The sequence below is a fragment of the Lithobates pipiens genome, unplaced genomic scaffold (genome assembly GCF_037356315.1).
Source record: "Lithobates pipiens isolate NorthernLeopardFrog02 unplaced genomic scaffold, aLitPip1_a1.2 Scaffold_19, whole genome shotgun sequence".
NCBI lineage: Eukaryota > Metazoa > Chordata > Amphibia > Anura > Ranidae > Lithobates > Lithobates pipiens.
In genome coordinates, this window is record NW_027507764.1 from 45028746 (window position 1) to 45047264 (window position 18519).

Genomic DNA, 18519 nt, shown 5'->3' on the forward strand with positions numbered 1-18519 from the left:
CAGAATTCCTTGGGGGACCCCTGCGCAATTTTTACAAAAAAATGTGTTCGGGGTTCCCCTTAATATTCATACCAGACCTGAAGGGTCTGGTAATGGACTGTGGGGGAATCCCATGCCGTTTTTTTCAATGACTTTTATGTGTATTGCCAGGAACGAAAATTCATTATAGCCGCGAGTAGTTTTAAATGACTTTTTTTCCTTTAGAAATGTAATTTTGCTCTCGGACTGTTCTAAACACGGGAAACATGTGCCACTTTACAGGCATACTATAGACACCCCCCAGGTACGAAATTTAAAGGAATATTTCAATTTTATTGTTTCACTTTAAGCATTATTAAAATCCCTGCTCCCGAAAAAACTTCTGTTTTTAAAACTTTTTTTTGAATTGATACATGTCCCCTGGGGCAGCACCCGGTTCCCCAAACACTTTTTCTGACAATACTATGCATATAAGCCTTTAAAATTAGCACTTTTGATTTCTCCCATAGACTTTTAAAGGGCTTCCGAATTTGCCGCGAACACTCCAAATTGTTTCGCTGTTCAGCGAACAGCCGATGTTCAAGTCGAACATCGGGGCTCATCCCTACAGTGTAGCAAAGTGTAATTTCTTCAGTCTTGTCACATGAAAAGATATAATAAAATGTTTACAAAAAATGTGAGGGGTGTACTCACTTTTGTGAGATACTGTATTTGTGCAATATTTGCTTATCCCCAGGCCTAGATTTAACAGGAATATCAAAACAAATAAAGAACAAAAAATGCCTGTCTAGTATCTACTTTCCCTTTATGGGATTTCCAATGTGTTCTGCAAGTGTGCACTACATATTATAGTCTGAATAAAAGAATATGCATCTTGTATTTAGACAGTACCGTATTTATCAGCGTATAACACGCGCCAGCGTATAACACGCATCCCAAGTTTAGGAGGTAATTTTAAGGAAAACAACTTTTAGGAGGGAAGTTTAAGGAAAAAATTTACATTTAAATGCCTATCAATGCAGCCTTATCAGTGTCCATCTGCAGCCTTGTCCATCAGTGTACCCTTGCCCAGTGTCCATCTTCAGCCTTGCCCAGTGCCTTTGGAGCTTTGCCCAGTCACTTTGCAGCCTTGCCCAGTCACTTTGCAGCCTTGCTCAGTCACTTTGCAGCTTTGCCCAGTCTCTTTACAGGATTGCCCCGATTTAAATTTGGCCGAATCCCCCGCTGACTGAGCGGAAAGGAGCTAGCGGAGCCAAGATACAAAAAGCCAAAGTATACTCGACTTTACTCGGCTCCTCTCACAGTCCCGCCCACCTGCACTTATTGCGAGAGGAGCCAGCGCCGCTGACATACAGAAAACCGAGTGTACTTCGGCTAGACTCGGCTCTGCTCACAGTCAGAGGCGGGACTGCGAGAGGAGCAGAGACTAGCCGAAGTACACTCAGCTTTCTGTATGTCAGCGGCGCTGGCTCCTCTCGCAGTCAGTGGAGGTAGGCGGGACTGCGTGAGGAGCCGAGTAAAGCCGAGTGTACTTCGGCTTTGTGTATCTCGGCTCCGCTAGCTCCTCTCCCCACAATCAGTGGGAGATCGGCTGGGATCGGCGTATAACACGCACCCACGATTTTCCCCTGATTTTAAGAGGGGAAAAGGTGCGTGTTATACGCCGATAAATATGGTATTTGCTTTTCCCACAGTACAGCTTTAAAAAAAAAGTTGTTACCCAGAGGTTTTTTTAAATTTTTTGCAACTAGACAAGATGTGTGCTCTTAAAGTATTTTTTTTTTTTTTTGGCTAGAGCAAGGGAGGATTGTAACCCCTGTCAGTTTTTTGTCTTTTTCCGCTATCAGTGTCCAATTGCGGAGATCTGCCTTCACTTCCTGTCCCATAACCAAACAGGAAGTGAGAGCAAATCCCTGCAAATTAACGGAATTCCTTGGGGACCCTCAGATCACCAGAATTAGTGTTGCCATTGGAAGATTTTCCCTCTATCACTTTTCTGGGGACAATCCCAAAATGTGGTGTTTTTTCTTTTCCTCTTACTGTCAGTGATAATGGTAAACAGGACACATAGAGAGGGTGAGTCTCTCTTAACGGGGACACAGACAGCCATAAAACCTGACAGGTGTTCTAAAAAAAAAGAGTTTTGCCTTCAGTTATACTAAACCCAGGACAATGCATGGACTAGATCGGATCTCCCACGCTACACAGAACTATTATTTTAGTAAATATAAACTGCTAAATATCTTTTTCTCATCAGCAGTATATAGCAGTCTTGTGACTTCTATCAGTGTCTGGTTAAAGGAAGAGTTTTTTTTTTCTCCTCTGACTGTCCTATGAGGCTGCAGGACCCCCGACCCTCTGTCTGGACTGGTGATTCTCAACCAAGGTTCCGTGAAACCCCAGGGTTCCTCCAAATGTTGCTAGGGGTTCCTTCAGCATTAGGCAATTTCTGCCTCTCAGATAAGTTCCCACTGACCTCATTGATCTTTTTAGCTCTCTGTAAGGAGGTATTTCTTCCCAATGACCACAAGTGTAAGGACTATTTTTTCCATTGACCATCACACTATTGTATCATGAGTTGTAGATTTCTCATTTTTAGCAGGGGTTCCCAGAGACCAGAGAACTATTTCAAGGGTTCCTCTGTGTTGAAAAGGTTGAGAAAGGCTGGTCTGGACCGTGCTGATTGGCCCTGTGCCAATCACATGCACCCTCCCCAATAAAAAAAATATCTCTAGCAATAAACACCAAACTGAGCATGTGCAGAGCTCCCCCAAGGCTCTGTTCTGTCAGGAGATGGATTGGGGATAGTGGAAGTAGGGGAGGAACAGAGAAGACAGGAACAAACAGCCATTTTTCCACAGTGAGTATACCAAGCATGCTTTACTGTAAACAAAAATTTGTTCGTTTTCATTTTTTTGCTATTTTTGGAAATTCAAAAATTTGGAAATTCCAAAATTCTAAATTCGGAAATTCCAAAATCCGAAAAGAAAGAAAATCTGTTAAATTCAAAATAATAACTAACTATTAAATTATAGCTATTGGAATTTCCTTTCAAATTTGGTTGTTAGTGAATGTAACGAATACAAATTTATCAGAAGTTACGAACTATCCGAAATAACGAATACCGCATCTAAACAAATGGCATTGAACAAATTAATAATAAACAATAATAAAAAAGGTTTTATTATTATTATTGTTATTTATTATTATTAGATCGTTATGTTCCATTAGTTAAGATACGGCATTCTATATTCAGATAATTCGTAACTTCAGATAAATTCGTACTCGTTACGTTCACAAACAGTCAAATTTGAAAGGAAATTCCAATACCTATAATTTAATAATAAGTTATTATTTAGAATTTTACTGATTTTCTTTTTTTTCAGATTTTCCAATTTTCGGATTTTCAAATTTTTTAATTCCATAAATTTTGGAAATTCGGAATCTGAAAATTTAAAAATTCAAATTTTGGAAATTTGAAAATTCAGAATTTTGGAAATTCGTATTTCGGAAAATCGAAATTCGAAAATTTCAGAACTAAACGAATTGCACATGTCTACTTTACTGCATATACAGACTGATTTTACTGTGGGGTTGTTATTCAGGGATTGGGCTCGGCCCCTTAGTTCCAGTGAAGGGAACTCTTAACCACTTCAATACCGGGCTATAGTCATATGACGTCCACAGATAGGATCTCCCATCCTGGGTTGGCGTTATATGACGTCCTCGATATCTCGCCGCTCCTGCGGGCCCCCGGGAGCCGCAGCGCGGCGATTGTGGATGAAATGTGTCCCGCGGACACAGCCCATCCCCAATTCGTGTGATCCTCCTCCCCGATCCACGTGACCGGCTGTGTCCAATCACAGCCAGTCACATGTACTGGATACATGCATGGAGCTCGTGCATGCCCCTAGGGTGCATGCAGAGCGGTGATCAGGGACGAGGCTTGTCACCCTGTGACCGACTGTGTCCAATCACTGAGGCGGGTATCAGTCCAGGCACCTGGCACCTGGCGGATCCCGACTTCCATTGTCATGATGACGCGGTGCCTGGACTGATTTCTGTGACGTCAGCAGAGAGAGGACTTCTGACCACTCTCTGCTGAAAATGGTTACAGGAGTGGAAAACGAATTGCACTCCTGTGATCCATAGGAGAAGCTCAGCCAAACGAGCTTTGGCTGGACTTCTCCTTAAAGAAAGGATAGCTTCTATTTAAAGCTGAACTCCAGACAAAACTCATTTTGACTAAATCCATTCCTCGTGTGTATTCTTCTTTGGTCTCGGTGTGCTTTGTGCATTTCTTCCACATCTGTGTAGTAATCCAGTGTGAGACTTTCCCTCTGTGCAGGAGCTTCCTGTAATAAATAGACATGTGCAGAGTAAAATATTTCGTTTCGGAATTTCGTTTTCGTCTGAAAACTTAATTTATTTAGTTACTCCCGAAATTCGTTTTTATTTATTTCATTTTTCGTTCAAAAATTGCATTCGTCCGAAAATCCACATGAATCACGGTCGAATCTGTCTTTGAAGGCTTATGGTGTCTGTCGAATGTATAAAGAAGATTCGACGGAGCTAGTATATAGCATACTTTAGAACCCTATTAAAGTCTATGGGACTCCAACGTTCAAAATCTAAAGTGCTCATTTTAAAGGCTAATTTGCAAGTTACTGTCCTAAAAAGTGTTTGGGGACCTGGGTCCTGCCCCAGGGGACATGGATCAATGCAAAAAAAAGTTTTAAAAACGGCCGTTTTTTCGGGAGCAGTGATTTTAATAATGATTAAAGTGAAACAATAAAAGTGTAATATTCCTTTAAATTTCGTAGGGGGGGGTTGTCTATAGTATGCCTGTGAAGGGGCGCATGTTTCCCATGCTTAGAACTGTCCCTGCACAAAGTGTCATTTATGCAGGAAAAAAAGTCCTTTAAAATCACTCGCAGCTATTATGAATTGTCGGCTCCCTTAATACAGAGAACACTCATTGAAAGTCATTGATAAAAAAATAAATAAATAAATAAAAAAAAAAGCGTGGGGGTCCCCCAAATTCAATTACCAGGCCCTTCAGGTCTGGTATGGATATTAAGGGGAACCCTGCCTCAAATTTAAGAAAAAATTTGACGTGGGGTTCCCCCTAAATATCCATAACCAGACCCTTCAGGTCTGGTATGGATATTAAGGGGAACCCCGCGTCAAATTTAAAAAAAAATTGACGTGGGGTTCCCCCTAAAAATCCATACCAGACCCTTTATCCGAGCACGCAACCTGGCAGGCCGCAGGAAAAGAGGGGGGGACGAGAGAGCGGCCCCCCCTCCCTCCTGAACCGTACCAGGCCACATGCCCTCAACATTGGGAGGATGCTTTGGGGGTCTGTGACCCCTCAAAGCACCTTGTCCCCATGTTGATGAGGACAAGGGCCTCATCCCCACAACCCTGGCCGGTTTATTTTTAATAAAGGAATTTTTCAAAAGTGTGTTTGTTTTATTTAAACATTTTTTACACTTTCTTTGTGAAATGGTAGGGGTACTTTTGTACCCCCTTACCATTTCAAACAGGGGGGGGGCCGGGATCTGGGGGTCCCCTTATTAAAGGGGGCTTCCAGATTCTGATAAGCCCCCCGCCCGCAGACCTCCACAACCACCGGCCAGGGTTGTGGGGATGAGGCCCTTGTCCTCATCAACATGGGGACAAGGTGCTTTGAGGGGTCACAGACCCCCAAAGCATCCTCCCAATGTTGAGGGCATGTGGCCTGGTACGGTTCAGGAGGGAGGGGGGGCCGCTCTCTCGTCCCCCCCTCTTTTCCTGCGGCCTGCCAGGTTGCGTGCTCGGATAAAGGGTCTGGTATGGATTTTTAGGGGGAACCCCACGTCAATTTTTTTTTGAATTTGACGCGGGGTTCCCCTTAATATCCATACCAGACCTGAAGGGTCTGGTTATGGATATTTAGGGGGAACCCCACGTCAAATTTTTTCTTAAATTTGAGGCAGGGTTCCCCTTAATATCCATACCAGACCTGAAGGGCCTGGTAATTGAATTTGGGGGACCCCCACGCTTTTTTTTTTTTATTTATTTATTTATTTTTTTATCAATGACTTTCAATGAGTGTTCTCTGTATTACGGAGCCGACAATTCATTATAGCTGCGAGTGATTTTAAAGGACTTTTTTTCCTGCATAAATGACACTTTGTGCAGGGACAATTCTAAGCACGGGAAACATGCGCCCCTTCACAGGCATACTATAGACAACCCCCCCCCTACGAAATTTAAAGGAATATTACACTTTTATTGTTTCACTTTAATCATTATTAAAATCACTGCTCCCGAAAAAACGGCCGTTTTTAAAACTTTTTTTTGCATTGATACATGTCCCCTGGGGCAGGACCCGGGTCCCCAAACACTTTTTAGGACAGTATCTTGCAGAATCTTTTCTCTCTGTCAAATCTTTTTTCTCTGTCGAATATTTTCTCTATATAATCTTGGACTAATAGAGGTAAGGTTAGGCACATTCGAACACAGGTTCTATAGACACAGATTGTTGTCAGAGTCATGTCGAATCTCCTATTCTATATCGAACTGTTGTAACAATGAAAACGAAAATAAAGCATTTATTTATGTCGGATCTTTCGTTTTTCGGATTTTGTGCTTTCGTTATCGTTTGTCAAAACGAAAACGAAAATAGCTGAAATTCGGACGAAAATGCATTCGGACGAAAACGAATGCACATGTCTAGTAATAAAGACCACTCACTGCTGCTCTCTCCTTGTGCAGGGTGGCTGGTCTTGTCTCCGCCCCCTCCTGTAGTTTTCTGCAGGCAGCCTGTTGTGGGTGGAGCCTGCTGGGTCCCTCCCACCTCTCACATCTGCCCTTTCTCCTTGTGCAGGGTGGCTGGTCTTGTCTCCACCCCCTCCTGTAGTTTTCTGCAGGCAGCCAATAGTGTGTAGCGCTACCCTTGTGAGGGCCGCTGATAGAATCTGTACCCCACTGGTTGCCCCGGCTCTGCAAGTCCTCTGACACCTCTGACACCCTGGGTTCAGTCATTTTTACAGACTGTCACCAATAACAAGAAACTTACACGTGAAACAGTTCTAGTTTATTTACTGTAGCAAAAAGGACACATGAAGATGCATAAAATAACACTGTAGATCACAAAGGTATTTTATCTGAACACTATATCACAGTTTATGATTTTCTATTTGGTAGACATCTACAATTCATTTAGTTCCGAATTAGTTTTTTAACAAATGTTGACAAATTTCTTAATTTCCAAATTTCCAAATTTTCGACATTTCAGGAAATTTCAGGAAATGGGAAAATTTGAAATTTCAGAAATGTAAAATTTTGAAAATTCGGAATTTTGGAAATTGGAAAATTAAAAATTTCAGGAATTCGAAATTTCTGCAATTCGAAAATTTGAAATTTTAGAAATTCAAAAAATCTAAATTTGGGAAATTCAAAAAATCTAAATTTTGGAAAAATTTGAAAATTCGAAATTTTGGAAATTCAACATTTTGGAAATTTGAAATGGCAAAATTTAAAATTTCAGAAATTCGAAGTTTCTGCAATTCGAAAATTTGAAAATTTCAGAAATTAGAAAATTTGAAATTTTGGAAATTCAAAAAATCGAAATTTTGGAAATTCGAAAAATCTAAATTTTGGAAATTCGAAAAATCAATATTGTGGAAATTGGAAAATTCAAAGTTCGAAATTCAAAATTTAGGAGATTCAGAAATTGGAATCTTGGAAATTTCGGAAATTGGAAAACTCAGAAATTGGAAAATTTTCGTTTTTCCAAAAAAAGAAAAAAAACAATAAAACGAAAACAAACTAATTTTTTGTCAGTACACGTCTACTATTTGGTAATTGAAAACCTTTCAGTAGTGAGGAGAAATATAAAGTATGCAGTAACCCAAATTCAGTTGAACCTTACCTCTATAAAGGCTAGGAGGTGCTTGATGTCCTCTGTCGCTACTCTGGGGCATGAGGCTAGAAACCTGCAGTAGGCATTCCAAGTGATGTGATAGGCCTTCAGTGTTGCGGGACAATGACTGATTAATGAGTTGGGCTGCGTTGTGAAGGTGTGCCTTTAATCCATGGTTAGCTGCAACCAAGTTGGGATAGGAGATACGGTCGGGTCGGTTCCAAGTTGCGACGTTGCACTTGCCTGGGACATAAATGCAGTGATAAATATGGTATTTGCTTTTCCCACAGTACAGCTTTAAAAAAAAAGTTGTTACCCAGAGGTTTTTTAAATTTTTTGCAACTAGACAAGATGTGTGCTCTTAAAGTATTTTTTATTTTTTTTTGGCTAGAGCAAGGGAGGATTGTAACCCCTGTCAGTTTTTTTTCTTTTTCCGCTATCAGTGTCCAATTGCGGAGATCTGCCTTCACTTCCTGTCCCATAACCAAACAGGAAGTGAGAGCAAATCCCTGCAAATTAACGGAATTCCTTGGGGACCCTCAGATCACCAGAATTAGTGTTGCCATTGGAAGATTTTCCCTCTATCACTTTTCTGGGGACAATCCCAAAATGTGGTGTTTTTTCTTTTCCTCTTACTGTCAGTGATAATGGTAAACAGGACACATAGAGAGGGTGAGTCTCTCTTAACGGGGACACAGACAGCCATAAAACCTGACAGGTGTTCTAAAAAAAAAGAGTTTTGCCTTCAGTTATACTAAACCCAGGACAATGCATGGACTAGATCGGATCTCCCACGCTACACAGAACTATTATTTTAGTAAATATAAACTGCTAAATATCTTTTTCTCATCAGCAGTATATAGCAGTCTTGTGACTTCTATCAGTGTCTGGTTAAAGGAAGAGTTTTTTTTTTCTCCTCTGACTGTCCTATGAGGCTGCAGGACCCCCGACCCTCTGTCTGGACTGGTGATTCTCAACCAAGGTTCCGTGAAACCCCAGGGTTCCTCCAAATGTTGCTAGGGGTTTCATAGTTTCATAGTTTCATAGTTAGTTAGGTTGAATAAAGACACCAGTCCATCCAGTTCAACCTGAGTGAGTGTCTACAATTGTCCCTATCCCTGTACATTGCACACTCACATCAGTCCCTACCCTCAAGGAGCCCACAATCCAAGGTCCCCATTCATATACTAGGGCCAATTTTGGACAGAAGCCAATTAACCTACCTGCATGTCTTTGGAGTGTGGGAGGAAACCGGAGTACCCAGAGGAAACCCACGCAGGCACAGGGAGAACATGCAAACTCCAGGCAGGAGTCGTGGTTGGGATTTGAACCAGCGACCCTTCTTACTGCTAGGTGAGAGTGCTAACCACTACACCACTGTGCTGTTCCTTCAGCATTAGGCAATTTCTGCCTCTCAGATAAGTTCCCACTGACCTCATTGATCTTTTTAGCTCTCTGTAAGGAGGTATTTCTTCCCAATGACCACAAGTGTAAGGACTATTTTTTCCATTGACCATCACACTATTGTATCATGAGTTGTAGATTTCTCATTTTTAGCAGGGGTTCCCAGAGACCAGAGAACTATTTCAAGGGTTCCTCTGTGTTGAAAAGGTTGAGAAAGGCTGGTCTGGACCGTGCTGATTGGCCCTGTGCCAATCACATGCACCCTCCCCAATAAAAAAAATATCTCTAGCAATAAACACCAAACTGAGCATGTGCAGAGCTCCCCCAAGGCTCTGTTCTGTCAGGAGATGGATTGGGGATAGTGGAAGTAGGGGAGGAACAGAGAAGACAGGAACAAACAGCCATTTTTCCACAGTGAGTATACCAAGCATGCTTTACTGTAAACAAAAATTTGTTCGTTTTCATTTTTTTGCTATTTTTGGAAATTCAAAAATTTGGAAATTCCAAAATTCTAAATTCGGAAATTCCAAAATCCGAAAAGAAAGAAAATCTGTTAAATTCAAAATAATAACTAACTATTAAATTATAGCTATTGGAATTTCCTTTCAAATTTGGTTGTTAGTGAATGTAACGAATACAAATTTATCAGAAGTTACGAACTATCACGAATACCGCATCTAAACAAATGGCATTGAACAAATTAATAATAAACAATAATAAAAAAGGTTTTATTATTATTATTGTTATTTATTATTATTAGATCGTTATGTTCCATTAGTTAAGATACGGCATTCTATATTCAGATAATTCGTAACTTCGGATAAATTCGTACTCGTTACGTTCACAAACAGTCAAATTTGAAAGGAAATTCCAATACCTATAATTTAATAATAAGTTATTATTTAGAATTTTACTGATTTTCTTTTTTTTCAGATTTTCCAATTTTCGGATTTTCAAATTTTTTAATTCCATAAATTTTGGAAATTCGGAATCTGAAAATTTAAAAATTCAAATTTTGGAAATTTGAAAATTCAGAATTTTGGAAATTCGTATTTCGGAAAATCGAAATTCGAAAATTTCAGAACTAAACGAATTGCACATGTTTACTTTACTGCATATACAGACTGATTTTACTGTGGGGTTGTTATTCAGGGATTGGGCTCGGCCCCTTAGTTCCAGTGAAGGGAACTCTTAACCACTTCAATACCGGGCTATAGTCATATGACGTCCACAGATAGGATCTCCCATCCTGGGTTGGCGTTATATGACGTCCTCGATATCTCGCCGCTCCTGCGGGCCCCCGGGAGCCGCAGCGCGGCGATTGTGGATGAAATGTGTCCCGTGGACACAGCCCATCCCCAATTCGTGTGATCCTCCTCCCCGATCCACGTGACCGGCTGTGTCCAATCACAGCCAGTCACATGTACTGGATACATGCATGGAGCTCGTGCATGCCCCTAGGGTGCATGCAGAGCGGTGATCAGGGACGAGGCTTGTCACCCTGTGACCGACTGTGTCCAATCACTGAGGCGGGTATCAGTCCAGGCACCTGGCACCTGGCGGATCCCGACTTCCATTGTCATGATGACGCGGTGCCTGGACTGATTTCTGTGACGTCAGCAGAGAGAGGACTTCTGACCACTCTCTGCTGAAAATGGTTACAGGAGTGGAAAACTAATTGCACTCCTGTGATCCATAGGAGAAGCTCAGCCAAACGAGCTTTGGCTGGACTTCTCCTTAAAGAAAGGATAGCTTCTATTTAAAGCTGAACTCCAGACAAAACTCATTTTGACTAAATCCATTCCTCGTGTGTATTCTTCTTTGGTCTCGGTGTGCTTTGTGCATTTCTTCCACATCTGTGTAGTAATCCAGTGTGAGACTTTCCCTCTGTGCAGGAGCTTCCTGTAATAAAGACCACTCACTGCTGCTCTCTCCTTTTGCAGGGGGGACTGGTCTTGTCTCCGCCCCCTCCTGTAGTTTTCTGCAGGCAGCCTGTTGTGGGTGGAGCCTGCTGGGTCCCTCCCACCTCTCACTGCTGCCCTTTCTCCTTGTGCAGGGTGGCTGGTCTTGTCTCCACCCCCTCCTGTAGTTTTCTGCAGGCAGCCAATAGTGTGTAGCGCTACCCTTGTGAGGGCCGCTGATAGAATCTGTACCCCACTGGTTGCCCCGGCTCTGCAAGTCCTCTGACACCTCTGACACCCTGGGTTCAGTCATTTTTACAGACTGTCACCAATAACAAGAAACTTACACGTGAAACAGTTCTAGTTTATTTACTGTAGCAAAAAGGACACATGAAGATGCATAAAATAACACTGTAGATCACAAAGGTATTTTATCTGAACACTATATCACAGTTTATGATTTTCTATTTGGTAGACATCTACAATTCATTTAGTTCCGAATTATTTTTTTAACAAATGTTGACAAATTTCTTAATTTCCAAATTTCCAAATTTTCGACATTTCAGGAAATTTCAGGAAATGGGAAAATTTGAAATTTCAGAAATGTAAAATTTTGAAAATTCGGAATTTTGGAAATTGGAAAATTAAAAATTTCAGGAATTCGAAATTTCTGCAATTCGAAAATTTGAAATTTTAGAAATTCAAAAAATCTAAATTTGGGAAATTCAAAAAATCTAAATTTTGGAAAAATTTGAAAATTCGAAATTTTGGAAATTCAAAATTTTGGAAATTTGAAATGGCAAAATTTAAAATTTCAGGAATTCGAAGTTTCTGCAATTCGAAAATTTGAAAATTTCAGAAATTAGAAAATTTGAAATTTTGGAAATTCAAAAAATCGAAATTTTGGAAATTCGAAAAATCTAAATTTTGGAATTTCGAAAAATCAATATTGTGGAAATTGGAAAATTCAAAGTTCGAAATTCAAAATTTAGGAGATTCAGAAATTGCAATCTTGGAAATTTCGGAAATTGGAAAACTCAGAAATTGGAAAATTTTCGTTTTTCCAAAAAAAGAAAAAAAACAATAAAACGAAAACAAACAAATTTTTTGTCAGTACACGTCTACTATTTGGTAATTGAAAACCTTTCAGTAGTGAGGAGAAATATAAAGTATGCAGTAACCCAAATTCAGTTGAACCTTACCTCTATAAAGGCTAGGAGGTGCTTGATGTCCTCTGTCGCTACTCTGGGGCATGAGGCTAGAAACCTGCAGTAGGCATTCCAAGTGATGTGATAGGCCTTCAGTGTTGCGGGACAATGACTGATTAATGAGTTGGGCTGCGTTGTGAAGGTGTGCCTTTAATCCATGGTTAGCTGCAACCAAGTTGGGATAGGAGATACGGTCGGGTCGGTTCCAAGTTGCGACGTTGCACTTGCCTGGGACATAAATGCAGTGAACATTAAATTGATACTGCAGGGACAACTGTACCAGCCTACACAGGAAGGACATATTGGCAAGCGACTTGGACCTGCCTTTGTTTATGATCTTGGCCGTGGCCTGGTTGCCTGTGGCAAAGACCACCGTTTGTCCTGTCTAGGTATGGTCCCAGACCTGAGTAGTTCGAAAAGCGAAGGATGACTGACTGAAACCGGGGATTAGAAGGATTTCTGGTTGCTATTGCCCTGCAAACCAGTAATGGACAAAAATTGCAGCAAAGCCTGTGGAGGCTGCGGCATCCGTGATTACCTGAGGCGATGAAGCTGATGCTGACAGAATAAACATGGATATGCCTTTCCAGTTTGCAAGGAATTTATCCCACATTGAAAAATCCGCTATAGCTGCTGGGTCCAGCCTAAGAACTTGATTGGGGTCTTGTACCTGAGAGAGGAACAACAAGAGAAGGGAAATAAGGGACCGCCCCTGAGGGATAGTCCTCATGGAAAAATTAAGCATCCCTACCAGGGATTGTAGCTGTCTCTTAGTACACCCTTGCGAAAGGGTAAAGTCGTGAACAACTGACCTGATTCGGGCCAATTTGTCGGGAGGTAGACTGGCCTGCACGAGCAAGTGTCAAGAGCGATACCTAGAAGGGTGATGGACTGTGCCGGGCCTTCCATTTTGTGCTCTGCTATGGGCACATTGAGATTGCCAAATATCACTCTTAGTCTGCCTAAGTCTACTGGGGGCACGCCGGGCTGTTTGATGAGCAGAAGGTCATCCAGACAGTGCACTGCTCTTGGTGCAACAGGATCCAGGTAAGGGACTGGGCGAAAGTATCAAACAGCCACAGGCTGCTTTTAGAGCCAAAGGTCAACTTGGTGGCAAAGTAATACAAACTTTTCCATTTGATGCTGTGCCATCTCCAGGGGGATGGCTCAATGGGCAGTAGTTTAAACACATCTGAAATGTCAGCTTTGGACAGCCATGCTAATAATGGCCTGGATAGCCAGGTCAAGTGATGCATGTTTAAGGGAGAACTCCTCGGAAAGGATTAGGGAATTTATACTTGGGATGTGGGAAGACAAGTCGTACACCAACCAAATTTAATTTAAGAACTTGCCCTTGACAAGCCCAATAGGGCCGACTCTCCATATAGTGAAATGTGCAAAAGGGCCGATGATGAACCCTCGGTCCAGTTTGACCTGCAATAGACTTGTGCACAATGGAAAATTTTGTTTAGTTTCGGTTCGTTGTCATTCGTAAAATACATAATTTCGTTCTGTTATATTCGTTATGTTACGTTAATATGTTTTCGGATAATTCGTTATTATTCGTAGAGTGTCGAATTCATTCGTTCGTATTCGTTGAAATTCGCTATTTATGTATGTATAGACATTCGTGATAATGATTCGTAGTTTGGAAAGTCGCTTCTTTATTGAATCTTTTAACACACACAATCAGAACTTCTCTTCTCTTCGGCTCAAATACAATACAACACCCTTCTAACTCAGTTCTCCGGAATGCACTTTGCCAGTAATCCATCCTCCGGCACAAAATTAATTAGCTGATTGGACTATAAGATTTACTTTGAGCTGACCTTTTGTTTCATTAGATCTGTAAAGAATTACCGAATCATGTTGAATTCATTTGAATTCATTCGTTATAGTTCTTTCGTATTCGTTGTAATTCGTTACTTTTTTATTCGGACATTCGGATGCATCCGAATGTCCGAAAGATGCAAAATTCGGCCGAATTTCGATTCGTTACGAAACGAATTGCACAAGCCTAGCCTGCAATAGACTGTCTGTAGCTTGTTCATCGTGGCAGCTAAAAAAAGGAGGTTCCCGCACTCGTGAGTTGAGCAGGGTAGTGTGATGAGGCCAGTGTGAAACCCTGTTGTAAACCTGTGTACCAGGAAGGCGGCCAGTGAGGGAGTCAGGTGTGTATGGAGGTAAAACTCCAACCACCAGACATCCACATAACCTAGTCAGGAAGTGTTGTCCTGCTTGAGATTGCATGTGATTTTTCAGGTGTGCTCTGTGGCACATCGCATAAATGTGAAGTTATTGCTCTGTGTTAATAACACTCCAGTTCGTGTGGCCAAGCAAAGGTTGTCGCTAAACATCCCAAAGGTCAATACAAACTCAGTGACTGTTAGCTTGCGGTTGAGCCAGGGGTCTTTGGACTTAAGGACCACTGAAACATCCCCCCCCCCCCAGGCGTATGACTTGTTCTTGGCCAGGCCATGGACCAATATGAGGAGGGAAGCCAGATTGACATCCTTGCCATCCAAGATGTCCTTCCTGATACTAGCTGGGACTAGATGAGCAGGGAAGATGGTAGAACTCATCTCTGGCAAACAGCCACTGAGTCTGGGAGGGCCACAACTGGGCATACTTCGAGGACTCCCACTCTGACCTGGATGTTGGAGACTGCTGTAGACATCGTGGTCACCATGGAGTGAAGCTGGGCAATGGCTTTCCTGGCCATAGGGGGGTAGGGAACGCCCCTATGCCGCAGCTCTGCTGTGAGCTTGGGGATGGTCCATCCCCTGAGGGACTGCATGCTGCCGCGCTCTGAACCCATGGAGGGGCGGAGGTGAAGTCTTCACTGCCGGCCTGCGACATGGTTCCAGCTATAACACCAGGAGAAAGGGGGTGCATGTGTTAAAAGGAGTCATAAAGGTAGGAAAGGGAAGAGGAGTTGCATACAGAAAATAAACAAGGAGGAAAATAAGAAGGACAGGTAATGGAAGGACAGGTGCAGTGAAGAAGCCGGTTTGTGTTCTGAAGTGTTGAATGCTGTTGAGTGGAAACACAAAAGAGTGTGTGGCAACCAAGGTGAGCCAGGAGGTGACTGGCCAGGTTACCGATGACTTGGGTGCCGATCTGTGCTGAGCACAAACCTGTGAACCAGAGCCCCAGGGCATACTGGGGCGAGAAGCTGAAGTCTAGTGTGGCCTAAGTAGGAATGTTGCGTTCTGTAATTCATGACCTGTGCTCGGCCTGCCAATGCTTGCACTGCCAGCAAACTCAATGTTTAGCGCCCTTGTCTGAATAGGTGAAGGGTCTCCCTTCAAAAGCAGGGTGTAATGCAAATACATTTGTGACAGTTGCTAACACCTGATGAGCAGCCCAAATCATATATGTGAAGTGAATATTTCGAGAAAGGGTGCTGCAGGGTGATGTGAGAGTGGAACCCATGTACTATACACCTGACTCAACGCCCTAATTGCGAAGTTCTGATTGAGGTTGAGAACTCAGTTGACCAGGAATCTGTAGCAAGGACGACATAGAAGTCCATTTAAAAATTTTTTTTATTAAAACATTTTACCTGAGGAAATAACGTCCAACCTGGTGCAGGATGGAACAACCTGAACTCGACTGACCTAAAGTAGAAACGACAGACAGAAAGCGGTGAGTGGCTTGATTGTATGCCACTGGAGACGATGAGTGGCCGGACTGTGTGCCACTGAAGACTTGCTTGCAATGATTGCAAGAAAGTAGCCTTATCAGGAAGGCGAAAAAAACAACAATAGCAGAAAAATTGAGTTTGTAGGAATTAACTTTGATCAGAAGCGATTGTCAACAGTGACTGAGAGTTTATGGAATGGATCCAATACGAATCGTTGTGTCGTCGACGCGACTAGGTTTGAATCAAACAGCAGAGTGTATGAAATGGATCTGATATGAATCATTGTGCAGCTGACACAACTGAATTCAAATTGGGTTGTAGAGTGCATAAAATGGATCCGATACAAATCGCTGTGTCGCCGATGCGACTAGGTTAGAATCGGGCAGTAGAGTAAATTAAATGATCAGGTACGAATCGCTGTGCCGGTGATGCAACTAGATTCTAATTGGGCTATGGAGTGCATGAATCGGCCTAACAAAACTGAGAGGCCTGTGACTGGCCGCAAGCGGTGTAACGGTGTGGTATTTTTACGAAAGTAAGAAATGAGTTTGTGGTTAAAACAAAGACTGCGCACGGAGACCTACGAATGATTCGTAAGTTCCGCTATGAAAGCCATAAATACGAAATGGGGAACACAACGAGTCGAAACAACTATACTTGATACGAAGAAAAGGTAATTTTGGTAAAGATGTAATGAATCGCGCACCAGAACCAACAAAGACCACAGCTGAGTGGTCTGCTTAAATACCCCACCAGACTCCTCCCAAAAATTCAGGCCACTATAGTGGCATATATATATATATATATATATATATATATATATATAGCCACACCATAAGTGTGCACACCCTTTTGCATTAGGGTGTGCACCTCAAAACTCAAACATACTTGTGTGTGTATGTATATACAGTATGTGTGTGTGTGTGTGTGTGTATATATATATATATATATATATATATATATCAGTGGACGATGTCAGTAGGGCAGAGGTTGGTGTCAGTAGTTTATTTTTATTCTGGTTTTATGATAGCTTTTTTACAATTTTATTATCGTTTACAATTTTTTTTTACAATAATTTAAAAATAATTGTTTTTTTTACATTTTCTTAGGAGCCCATTGGGAGGTCTAAACAGATCCCCGATGTCCAGGGTTGCCAACCTCCTGTAGCATTTTTTACTGACAAAACATGGAAGATTTACTGGCAGAGCACATTTTTTACTGGCAACCTGAGAAATTACAGAACTCCTATTGAAATCTAATGCAGTGAATATTTGAACAGTATAAACATGAAATGAAAACACTGACAATACCTATAATAAAGTAATTTTCTTGATTTACACTTAAAAAGTCAACACAGCGTGAAATTATCAGCCAATGATATTTACTGACAGTTGTAAAAAAAACACACACATTTTTACAAACTGTCAGTAAATTTATTGGCGGTTGGCAACCCTGCCGATGTCCCACTTTTGAGACAGAGAAAGAGACTGAGGACAGAGATTCCCCATTCCCTTTCTCTGCTGCCAAGCAGCAGGGACAATCTGCACAGCACAGCGTGATCAGGAAGTGCCCAGGCACACCTGGCACACCCTGTGCGCACGCCTATGACACACACACAGTATCTCACAAAAGTGAGTACACCCCTCACATTTTTGCAAATATTCTATTCTATCTTTTCATGTGACAACACTAAAGAAATTACACTTTTATACAATATAAAGTAGTGAGTGTACAGCTTGTATAACTGTAAATTTGCTGTCCTCTCAAAATAACTCAACACACAGCCATTAATGTCCAAACTGCTGGCAACAAAAGTTAGTACACCCCTAAGTGAAAATGTCCAAATTGGGACCACAGTGTCAATATTTTGTGTGGCCACCTTTATTTTCCAGCACTGCCTTAACCCTCTTGGGCATGGAGTTCACCAGAGCTTCACAGGTCAGGGCCGGACTGGCCTACCGGGATACCGGGAGATTTCCCGGTAGGCCGCCTGCCCTGGGGCTGCTTTTAGTTGCTGTTGCATTTGTGCTCTCTCTATGGATTACACAGAGCTGGCTGGCTCTGTGCTCGGCGGCCGCTCTGCAACCCAGTCCCGCCCCCCCCAGATCTGCTTGTGTGATAGGCAGAGCGTTGATTCTCTCTACTATCACATGAGCCCTGTGTGCCTGGATAGGAGGATCAGCAGGGGGGCTGCATATAGAGGAAATTAGCTTTCTAGGTAGAGGAGGAGAATCAAGCATTCAGTGGCTGGATGGAGGAATATAGAAAGCTTATTTCCTCTATATGCAGCCCCCCTGCTGATCCTCCTATCCAACTTCTTTTACTGCCCCCCCCAGTTCACCTTGTGCTCCCTGCCCCCCCCCCCCACAGTTCTCTCCACCCCTGTTCTTTCTGCCCCCCGACCCCAACCTGCTCTCCAGTTCTCCCCATCCTTCTCTAGCCACCATCCCAGTGCTATCCACTCCCCTC